At 24.3% G+C, this 13,188-nt stretch overlaps 1 pseudogene; it reads right to left on the reverse strand.

Annotated features, from left to right (window-relative positions):
* Positions 1–764: 764 nt before the first annotated feature.
* On the reverse strand, positions 765–12,951 carry LOC139225381 (aspartate--tRNA ligase, cytoplasmic-like; annotated as a pseudogene).
* Between the last annotated feature and the right edge of the window lie 237 nt (positions 12,952–13,188).

Below are 13,188 nucleotides of genomic sequence, written 5' to 3' on the forward strand. Positions count from 1 at the left end.
GCATATATGTACATTAAACAAAATACTGATCTTGTGAATTTTATTATTAAAAACACACGCTATACTTGGACATATATAATGATATTGATTACTGATGTGGTATATGAGTTTATCATCGTGAACTACGTTATTAAAACTAAAGTGCTTGATAAAAAAATTTGAAAAATCTTGATCTGTAACTTAATAAGAAGCTTGACAGAGGTATTTGATTTTATTAAATAAGTACTTAATCTTGAATCGTATCATTTCCACAATTTCTTTCTAATATTTCTGCACCTAACTTATTCAACTTAAAAATTATAAAACTAATTTGAAATTCGTCAACTAAATTATCGCTATACTGTTAAAATAAAAATTTCATTGCCAACAAACAAAGATTTAGATAATAAAAACAAACATTGATGAATGGTTTAGAGTAATTTTTGAAATCCTATAGTCTCTATTTTAGTGAGAAATAAAAAATGAATAAATGATTCACTTTATATATTTAAAGAAAAATAATAATCTATTGTAAAATTTAAATGGTGAAAAACATTCTTTGGAAATATAGAAAAAATCTATCAGATTTTTTCTTCGATGGTATTTTAACAGGTAAACGAAGCTGAACAATTATAAATTCACCTAAGATCCTTAATATTGCAGAATACTCAAATTCAACCATCACATACAATTTTTTATTAGAATGTGCGGATTAAAAAAATGGAAAACAGTCAAACTAAAATCACCAGTGATATGCATTAAGTGATAATTTTAAGAATTTAGTGTCAAGGAGTAAGTCTTTTTGGGTCCCTTGGAAATAGTGATGTTTTTCTAACATTACCAAGATTTAGGTAGAATGATAGAACTCTTTCAAGACCGATTCCCCCACCGCATGAGGTGGAGCTCCGTGTTTAAACGAATCTATATATGATTGAATTGTGCTGAGATCTAATAAAATAAAAATCAAATAACATTACAAAACCATATATACTGATATTATGATGACTAGCTCGCTCAGTAAGCAATTGTGGATCATGAATACGTTGAGCACCAGAAAGTACTTCTTCACCGCGCATAAACATATCGTAAGAATTGCTCAAATTCTAGAAGATTTAATAACGTCAAAGATATTAAGTTAGAATTTACAGAATCATGTGGATCGGGCATTGTATAAAATGGACGAACACATAGTGGATATTTGTCAAGAATATAATAGTCAGTATGATATTTTTCTTTGACTAGTTTCCCAAGTAGTTTTTCATTTGGTGTACTACAAGATGTGAGTAAAAATAAATATAAAATACCAAAAAAGTCAGATAAGAAACCTTAAATCATCATAATCGCCAATTTCAATACCAGCTTTTCTAAGCATGGCGACACCTTCTGTATAATTTAGAACGAGTCTGAATATAAACGTCAAATTATTATAAATCAACAAATATATCACTTATAAAAATAAAGTTATAAAAAAAAATTATTAAAAATACGGTTCCTCCAAAAATTCAAATGGTGGGCATGGAAATTGTCGACTTACAACTTGAATTTCATTTTCGTAACTATCAATTAATAAATGTGATGGAAAACATTTTTAAATAATGTACTTTTCTTTTAAGCCTTTAAATATATAAGTAAAAAGTTTGCCAATCATTAAAAGCACCTGAATGATTACCTTAAAAATTTAAATAATATGCAAGATACTTCATGGTAATGTTCATTAAATGCCATTTCAAGGTCAAGACCAGTGAATTCACATAGATGTCGATGTGTGTTACTGTCTTCAGCTCTAAATACTACACATACATAACTTACATATATATTAGTGTTACGATATGTATAAGTATTAATTAAAGTAGTGAAAGAGGTTTTTAGTTCTTTATATATAAAAAAATTACGAACAGCTAGCTAATAGCTCATGTAATCCTAAAAAATGGTAGGAATCATTTACTAGCAAAAACAATTAGAAATAATACTTTAAGTATTAAAGCTTTTTCTAAAAGTTTTATACTTTCAGAGTAGTCATAATGCATCAGTGTATATATAACTCTAATTCACAGTTTTTCATTATGGTAGAATAAAAAATTATTTTAGCTAAAGATAGTTGATGAATGGCAAAATAGGAGTATTTTATTAAAAATAATAAACAATAAATCAGATGGATAAATTATATATTTTGAAAAAAAAATTATTACTATGTCAACAGTTTAAGAAAGAAAGAGTTTTGAAGATTTAAGAAAAATTTGGCATGCATCATTCAATCTCAAAAATATAGAACATATCCTTAAGTATACTATAATATTCAAAAAAAAATAGTTATAGTTAATTAAGTGATGAGATCCACTAAAGTACATGTGTAACGAAATTCGTTTAAATTAGTTAAATTAGCAATTCACTTTTCTATTATTTACATCCGTTCTTAGATATAAAATTTTGATCTGATAATCCGAGGAAGTGATTAACTGATACTTTATAGTGTCTACATCAGCAAATTACTTAGCCAACCACACCCAAATAAATTAGTCTAACTTCCAACGCGAGATTTTTGAATTGCCATATACAAATATATGATACACTACTATAATCAGCAATTAATCAGTAGAAATTAAGTTTAAAAGAATTGTACTAAGTGAACTATCATTAATAAAAGAAACTTAAGCCATCTATATTAGGTAAATTTTGAGATGATCGTATCATAATTATTATATAATCGATTCCGATGTTATGAGAAATAACAAAAACTTTAGTTACAAAAGATTATTACACTTGGGTTAATTTAATCGAGGTTTCCCAAGAAATTATGATATTTCTTATTTATGTAAATTATGCTTGAATCGCATTAAAATTTCATTCGTAATAAGAACATTTTTTGTAAGTCGCTGCATCGTTACACGATTTCAGTTAATTTTGAATAGCCTCATATTTAATATAAAAAAATTTATTAAAGTTGTCAATAATACCACCAATTATTACTAACAAGTGTCCACTCGCCTATTAAATAATGTATTAGGATTATGCATTACTGTAGCAGGAAAATTATAATCTGACAATAGTGCAGCAAAAAAGAGTCAAAAATAACAAATAAGTTTGTTTAAATTCTATCTAAAATACTATTTTGACATTTTAATTTCTTATATATGTTATTACAATAAAATTCATAATGTGAGTCAAATACTAATGTTTAGAATTATTTCAGAATTAACTACTTTAAATTCTAATTGTAATCTTACGGAGATTGGTTATGTCGGCATATGAGTGAAGTTTAACTCTAAAATAATCCAAAGAGAAGGTTATAAGCTAACTAGTCAAGAATATAACTTTTGAATTATATAAATGTGTAAATTACAAATATAAATGAATCTTGAAAAAAGATATCTTAAATTTTTTGACGAATAATGTAATGTTGTGTATATAATTTACCATATTTACTTTAGATTATGACGGCCAGAAAGTACTAATTTATTTTTTTATCTTAAGCACATTCAAAAATACTCCAAATTTTCATTCTCTTACTAGTTAATCGATTACTTTTCAAAAAATTATAAGTATACTACAAATAATACATTTTTAAGATGTAATCTTGAATCGAATCTGTTATATTATATTTAATTAAGTAGTTATCTACATCATATTTTTGTTTATGAAAAATATAATGTATCAAAGTTACATACTTGATAATATAAAATAACTCTTACTAATGAAAACACTACTTCAATTCATATTCATATTCATATCCATAGTTAAATAATAATAATAATAGAAAATACCTGGCCCAACGGTATAGACACGCTCAAAATCACTACATATAACCATTTGTTTGTAAAGTTGAGGTGACTGGGCCAAAAATGCATTTTTGGAGAAATATTCTACTTTGAAAACATTAGCACCACCTTCACTTGCAGCTACAAATAATTATATTATATTATATTATAAAAATAAGCCTTAATTACCAGAAATAATCTTTGAAATTGCATTTCAATAAAACCATTTTTATCAAGATATTCACGGAATAACTTACATATACCAGCTTGTATACGAAATATAGCTTGATTAGTAGTTGTCTATTATCATGAATTATTAATAAATCTAAATAATTCATCACAAAAATAACCCTAAGATCAAGCCAACGATTATCAAGTCTAGTTTCTTGATTTGTACGACTAAATTCCTCCTACAAATATTTTAATTTAAAAATATAAAATAAATAAGATATAATTAGTAATTTACATTATCTAAATCTGGTCGTGAAGCATCTTCGACTAACAAGGGTAATTGTCTTTCGGCGCTTGTATTAACAAATATCTATTAAAATAATCATAGAATATGAAAGTAATTATTTTATCATAAAGTAATATATTAAAATTATATGCATTATATTTAACAAAGAATTGATTAGCAGGTATTTTTGAAACCTTAGTAATATAATTTATCGGATAAAGTTATTAGTATACACCTCTTAAGAAATTATAAAAAAAACTTTTACAAGTTTTTTAATCAATATATTAGTCTTTATTTTAAAGTAAGAATATTTTAATAACTATTTCGATGATTGAAAAGAACACTTTTCTATTATGATGATTAAATTATAATAATTATATTTTTAAGAAAAATATTAATATAATAATGTATGCTTAATATTTTTTTGATTTACCCCTATCAATCACATCTAAGGCTGAATGGGGGATAAAAATAAACTCATTTTGGCTACGTGAACATTTTATGTTTTAGTTTAAAATATTAGCATATTATTGATAAGATCAAGACATAAATTTTAAAATAACAAATTTGAATAAGTACATAATTTGATAACACATAAATTTAATATTTTTTTTCATTTAAAGACAAATTCATATTACAAAATTCCTAACAGAGAATCAAAAAATTAATAAATAGATTAATATTTTCAAATCTAAAAAGGACTATATTAAAAGATTTCGTAATTATACGAGCTTTAATTACAAAAAATACTCAAATATATACTTCTAATCAATCACATTAAATCCAAAATTCTACTAAATCTAATTTTTGACTAAAAAATTTATAAATATGTCAAATATCTATAAAATACCCCCATTTAACAACAATGTGCAATTTATATATAAGTAAATTACAAATTGAGAGCAAAAGTACGAGTGAGTAATAATTCACATACAAAAGAATTTTATGAATATATTGACTTGACTAAGATAGAAAACAAAGCTTCGATGATGATGATAATAATACTTACGTTCTAAAAGATTTTTTAAATTTATGTTATTTGTCATTGATAATGATAGAATATAAAAATTTTTTGTAAAGCTTATTGTTATAAATTTACCATTATGTAACATTAATTTTAAAAAAATTGTAAATTAGTCTTTAATAGATATTAAATAAATTCTATAATATGAGACTTAATACGATTTTCTATTATAAGACAAATTTAGAATCAGCAATTGTGTTAGTTTATTATTTTAGAATCATTAAAAAACTTTTAGATGAAATGATTTATTAAGAAAATTTTAATTTAATTTTAAAATATAGTCTGTTTTATCCTCAGCGATTTTATATTTGTCAGATTCTGCTAGAAATTCAAGAATAATATGCATTTGATTACTACTTAATTATCATAAGCCTTATTAGATAACTTTGAGTATGTAAAAATTCCCAAAATTAATTAATAATTCTTCTTTCTTAAATAAAGAACCAACTCCGCATGATTTAATTAAATGGACTTTTTAAGAAGTAAAATGATGCTGAAGTTTAAAAATATATTTAAATTAATCGAACTAATAAAAAGTCATTATAATACATCAAAATTAGTAAATTCGAAGAAATTATTGATGATATCCTTCGATAGTATAAATATTCTCTCTAATAATTTATGATAATCATTCAAAAATATTATAATTTTTAAATTCCCAAATTATATATTTGTTTTTTCTTTCTGGGCCTTAATATTTTATTAAAACATATCAAAATGTGTAAATAACGTAGTAGTATTAATTTATGATTAATTAATGATAAATTATTTATAATCAAAAAAGAATCTATTTGAATGACTAACTAATAAACTACAATAATGTTGTGCTTGGAGATGTGAAGTCGAGAGCAGACTCATCGAATAATTTCAAATAAAATAATCATGCAACAACAGAATAACCCCAAGTTAATGAAATAGTTAAGCATCATTCATTAAATTTAATTCTAAATTTGTTTTAAAAAAGATGCGTTTTTATGGCAATAAAGGGTGATTAATTATTTGCAGGATAAAAAATAAAATATGCCATTGATAGTATTGTGCTAAAATTCCCCCATTTTTGCTACTAATAAAGATTTATTTCCAAAACAATGAAATATATAGATAAAAATAAGCACTTAATTAACTGATTGATCAAATTTATTAATTGGAAATTAAAATATCTCCTAAATATAAATTTACAATGATGTTAGTAAAAAAATGAACTTGGAGTAATTATTTAGTTGTTAGGTGTTCATAGATTTAACTTATTCAGAGAATACATAAATATTTGACAATTTTTACTAAAAAGTTAATAAAATATGTATTATCATTTGAGAAATTAAATAGATATTATAAATAGTCTGTATTATATTCATTGTTTTTATAAATTCATTAATTTCATCGATTGATCATAATAGAAATAGAAGGACTAGGATCATTAGTAAGATTTATTAAGTATTAAAATCTTTCAAAAAATTATAATAATTTACAATAAAATCTAATTAAATAACTTTTGAACATAAAATTCATTAAATGGGTCATTTTATTTATTATTAAGTTAATTATAAAATATTAACTTATAAGAAAAATAAGTGATGTTAAATAAATAATAAAATAGAGTCGATAATTTCGTGAACAAAATTATTCGCCAAACGCTTTATAGATAACAATTATTATCTTAAAGTTATTTTCCTCATAAATATTATCATTTATATAAAATAAATGGCAGTCTAATTTAAAAATAATAGTACACTTAAATATAATTTGATAGCTAGTCATAGTGGTAATACACCATTTATTAAAAAGTAATGTTTATACTTCACTAATTAATCTTTTATTTATCTACAAATAAATTGTTATTATAAATATATGCGCTAAAAGTAAACAAAAATTTTAAAATACTATCTCGCAGATTTCGTAAAATTAAGGAAAGAAAACGATTAATTTATAATTAAAAAAGATGCGATTTTTATTCAAGAAACTCTAAAGTAATGTAGGCATATGCATGTATTACTTTCTTAGTCATATTATACTTTTTTAAATGAATTTAGTGTAAAAATTTTCCCTTGAATAAAAAATCATAACTACTAAATTATTTTTAAAAGAATAACATCAATCAAGTATTATATTGATGACGTCCGCGCATGAAATTCGGTAAGCATAAATAACATAATGACGGCACCAAATCACTAGATGGAAAACTCAGTTATATTATGTTGAAAGCGCATTTGTAATATAATAATAGTGCATATCGTATTATTTATTGCGTATGTTTATCATAATAATAGTGCATATCGTATTATTTAATGCGTATGTTTATCATAACTAATAGTGCATATCGTATTATTTATTGCGTATGCGTATAATAAATAATAGTGCATATCATATTATTTACTACGCATGTGTATCATAATAATAGTTGCGTATTATATTATTTATTGCGCATGTGTATCATAATAATAGTGCATATCATATCATTTATTGCGCATGTGTATCATAATAACTAGTGCGTATTATATTATTTATTGCGCATGTGTATCATAATAATAGTGCATATCATATTATAGACACGCATGTGCATTATAATATAGTGCGTATTCATATTATTTATTGCGCATGTGTATCACAATAATAGTGCATATCATATTATTTACTACGCATGTGTATCATAATAATAGTGCGTATTATATTATTTATTGCGCATGTGTATCATAATAATAGTGCGTATTATATTATTTATTGCGCATGTGTATCATAATAATAGTGCATATCATATCATTTATTGCGCATGTGTATCATAATAATAGTGCATATCATATTATAGACCACGCATGTGCATTATAATATAGTGCGTATTATATTATTTATTGCGCATGTATATCATAATAATAGTGCATATCATATTATATACCACGCATGTGCATTATAATATAGTGCTTATTATATTATTTATTGCGCATATGTATCATAATAATAGTGCATATCATATTATATACCACGCATGTGCATTATAATATAGTGCATATTATATTATTTATTGCGCATGTGTATCATAATAATAGTGCATATCATATTATAGACCACGCATGTGCAATATAATATAGTACATATCGTATTATTGACCACGCATGTGCATTATAATATAGTGCATATCATATCATTGACTACGCATGTGCATTATAATATAGTGCGTATTATATTATTTATTGCGCATGTGTATCATAATAAAAATGCGTATTATATTATTTATTGCGCATGTGTATCATAATAATAGTGCGTATTATATTATTTATTGCGCATGTGTATCATAATAATAGTGCATATCATATTATTGACTACGCATGTTGTATCATAATAATAGTGCATATCATATTATTACTACGCATGTGTATAATAAATAATAGTGCATATCATATCATTGACTACGCATGTGCATTATAATATAGTGCGTATCATATTATTTACTACGCATGTGTATAATAAATAATAGTGCATATCGTATTATTTATTGCGCATGTGTATCATAATAATAGTGCATATCATATTATTGACTACGCATGTGTATCATAATAATAGTGCATATCATATTATTGATTACGCATGTGTATAATAAATAAAGTGCATATCATATTATTGATTACGCATGTGCATCATAATAATAGGGCTGAGTAGCACATTGATGACGCTTGCGCGTGAAATTATAATAGCATATAAAAAATATTATCTAATATGTGATATATTGAATGCGCATGTACGAAATATTAACTGAGTTAAACATCACATTTATAGCGCATGTGCATCATGCTAACAGCGCATGTTTTCTGCCTTTTAATATAAAAAATTTAAACAAATCTTATCGACGTATTAATGTTATTTTGCGCTCGTCGATGTGAATTTATCAATAGTCAGATTTATTTGTTAATAGTGTAATAATCTTAAAAATACGTGTGAGATACACCTAAGGCATTATAATAATTAAAGAATATTAATTATAGAGATAAATTCAAGTTTTTTAGAACAAGAGTTTTTATTAAACATATATAAAGTTATTTTAAAATAAAATATTAATTTCACTAATGATATATAAATTTAAGTGTGTGTAAAAACTGATGTGATATTCCTATTCATAAGAACTATTTTCATTCAAGGCTAGCCTTAATTTCTAATTTCGGAAAAATTAAACATTTAATTAATTTGTAAGAAAACTATAATTATTGCTTTAGTTTATTAAGTATATTTTAACCATTAAAATATAATTAAATAGATAGAAAATGAGATTCAAATGCATAAACGCCAACTCCTAAGACACAGAATTTCACTTTCACTCACTCTCTAATAATTTAAAAAAACTTGCAGATTTAAAACCACGCACTCCTTCATTAACTCAAAATAATACAATTCAATTAAATCACTCTATTCATCGGTACAAAGATTAAAGACAAATCGCGAAGTTTAAATCATAAAAGAAGCAATCCAAAAATAATAAATTACTACAATCTTTAGATAATTTGGTGATATTTAAACTATAAGTTTTGCCAGTAAATCAGTCCAATCTCAAAAAATTTTAAAATCTCATGATTTTTGATATTTATTCTAGATTATAAATTAAGATAAAGCCGAAAATCGCGACATTCTTATCTTCATGTAAATTATGATATAACTTAATATAATCGTAAAAGTTAAAACACCTTGTAAAGTAATTTTTTCAACAGCATAAAAAAATATTAAAAATAAAAATTCTTCCTACGAAAATAGAATTTTAACTTAAAGATAAATCAGCCCAACGTCATAAAAGATGTAAGAACAGACTTCTTTAGGCTTTTCGACTATTAATTTAAGTAATCATCCGTATTAAATGACCCTACTTCAAAATAAAAGAATTTATATATATACGTGGAGTAGAGATAAAATCTATAAATGACAATAATTCAAAAATAATTTCTAGAATTTAAAATAATTGTTTTAAAATGAGGCAATAAATTACACAGAACTTTATAGCGAAATTTGATTGATAAATAAATATGCATATAAATTCGGAAGAAACGTGAAAATTAGTGAGGTAAGATATAAGATAATCATTAATAGTACTTTAGATTCAAATTTCATCAAGTTATCAATGGTACCTTGACTTAATGTAAATCTCTAAAATCGAAAAGTATCAATATAAATTTTGGTAATAATAGTTAAAGAATGTTTTTTATTTATGTAGGCCAAATTTAAAAATAGTCCAATACGACGATAACTTACAAGCTACTTATTATTTTGAAATAGCTTAGATATCTTACATAAAGTTATAACATTTATATATCGATTTTTGTTATAAAAATAGACAGAAATAATGATCACTTTTGTTTCTTTCGTTGCAAAACACAGTACCACACCTTCTGGAACAAGATTTTCTCATCTCATTGGTCTCGCGACAACTATGTAACAATACATATGACACATAAACAATATCAGCATTAGGCACTATGATGATTCATCAGTTCTTATATCTATAAAAGCCCATGTATCAATCCAAGAATATTATTAAACTGCCTCGATCCGCGAGTAATTTATGAATCCCTAGTAAACGTCCCAGAATCATCACCAATCAGATAAGGAATACATGCTTACATTACAAGTAATATTCATTGGTAGATTTAAATTAATGACATTGAAGGCTTTAATAATATGTAATTTATTCAATAATTTATACGCTTGTTAATCAAATACCTACACTTTAAATTATAAATACGTCAACTTATTTATGTAACTTTATCACTTGGAAAAATTATAAAATACACTCACAGATTGTGACTATCTACATTTCAATAGTTAGAAATACAACTTTGCAATTCGAGGAAGATTTTCTGACAGAATAATTTTTTTTAATTGAAGCTACATTAAATAAAAAAATTTTGCAGATATTCAAGCTAAAAAAATGTTCTATAAACATTTTTATTCATTTATTTATAAATCATAAATACTAGTGAACTTCTTTAAAATAAAAATTATAAGATAATATTTTCATTAAAAATGTAAAAATAAGACAATGACATTTAGAGGATTGGAAAACTGAATTCATAAATTAAGTTTTAATAAAAATTATAGTAAACTACGCCTATTTTTAAAAATTATAACTATATATATTTATTTATTAATATATTTTCCAGTCACACACATATTCAATAAAATAAGAGATTTGAAAAAAATAACAATAGAAGGCATATTATTATTAGTAATGTATTTACAATAGTCACAATAGAAAATATATAAGCCCAGCATGTTACATCGATGCTTAATGTGTCTCCATGTACAGATATTGATTATTTGTTACTATAAGGTTTTAATAATATTAATTTTATCGATTATTTAGCACAAATTTTAAACTTAGTTTAGTGAAAGAATTGCCATAGTGTCGACATCAGACTAATCTATCAAAACAGTAGTTTGTAATAAAGGAAATAAAGATATTCAGATTTATTTTTTACTTAAGACAAATCATGATATCATATACGAACAGTCTGATGTAAAAAATAGGAATAATTTAAATTAATACATCCTAAAATGATTACCTAGTAGTACAAAAAAAAATAAATTCATCATATTTTACAAAGAATATATAAATATAAGTTGATATAGATATCTAGTCAAGTCAAGCGATCTGTAAATGCTCAAAAATTTAAGTAGTATTAATCATAACATAGCTAGCTGACTGCTTTGCGTTAACAACCTAGTTCCGAATGAAAGCAAAAACTTATAGCTTATCTATGTAATGTGGCACCTTAAAGTATACTAAATAGCTTACCATTAGTTGAAAAATAAACAATATACGTTTCTTAGAAGTGTGAGAATAGAAGACGAAAATAATTTCAACGTTCAACGTTACTTCTAACATATTGTTAATAAAATAGATTTGAATAAAGTGAGAGATAACATTTACAAATTTAAATGAGATACAACAAAAAAATTTCAAAATCTTAAGTTCATTCAGAAATATGGAGCGAATGACAAATGTTAAATTGATTCATAAGTTGAAAATGGAAAAGTATGTGCTAACTAAAAATTTGTCTGAAAGGTCTATTAAGGAAGGCATGAAAATATTTTGGTGGATAAGAAACAAAGTCAATTTCTACTTATTTAATCATAGTGAGAGAAAGCATACCTAAAATTAAACAGATGTGATTCACCAAATATTCAATATTATGAGAAAAAAAAAATTACACAAATATAGTATACAGAATATTTTAAAGTAGACTAAAAACAAATACTATTTATCATCATATACATTATGTAATAACCACTATACTCTATAACTATTAAAAAGTTCATATACTTCAAATATTACAGAATTAAATTACTCTAATTCTGATATAAAAGGTTTATAATAAGCATAGTTAATCTTAGAAATTTTCTTATAGAAACTAAGTAAAAAAATCTTTACATACTGAAGCAAGTAGTCTGCAACATCAATTAATCTACATAAATTTTTATGAATCGATTTACTTTATCAATATGTAATTCAACTTCCTGAATTGTACAAGATTGGATTTTTCTGTGGGCGAAACCATTAATTTTCCATAGATATCCACAATACTTTCCCTTGTAATACTACAAATTAAATCTTAGTTAAAAAACGTTGGTCTTTAAAAAAAGCGAAATAATGAGATTACTTGGATGCGTATTTAACCATTGCTCTACTAATTGTGGAATCATTGCTTGATAAGATACATTGAATAGTGCATTGTTGTTGACGTAAAACAATTAAAACATTGTTTTCCGTGGATCTGCTAGATTGATAAGCGGGTCCTCTTACTAGTATTTCTTTTCATATAAATCAGTAGTAATATTCTCTAACTTTGTCCATACACGATCTAAATAATAAATAATAAATGATTCTTTATATCTCGAATAAATAATATTTAGTAATTAACCCTGTTTCTTTCCGACATACATATACTGTAATCTCCATAATTTCACTTGCCCAAAATCCTAAATTATAGACATGACAA

This window comes from Pempheris klunzingeri, unplaced genomic scaffold, assembly GCF_042242105.1.
Source record: "Pempheris klunzingeri isolate RE-2024b unplaced genomic scaffold, fPemKlu1.hap1 Scaffold_141, whole genome shotgun sequence".
In the NCBI taxonomy this organism is placed as follows: Eukaryota; Metazoa; Chordata; class Actinopteri; order Acropomatiformes; family Pempheridae; genus Pempheris; species Pempheris klunzingeri.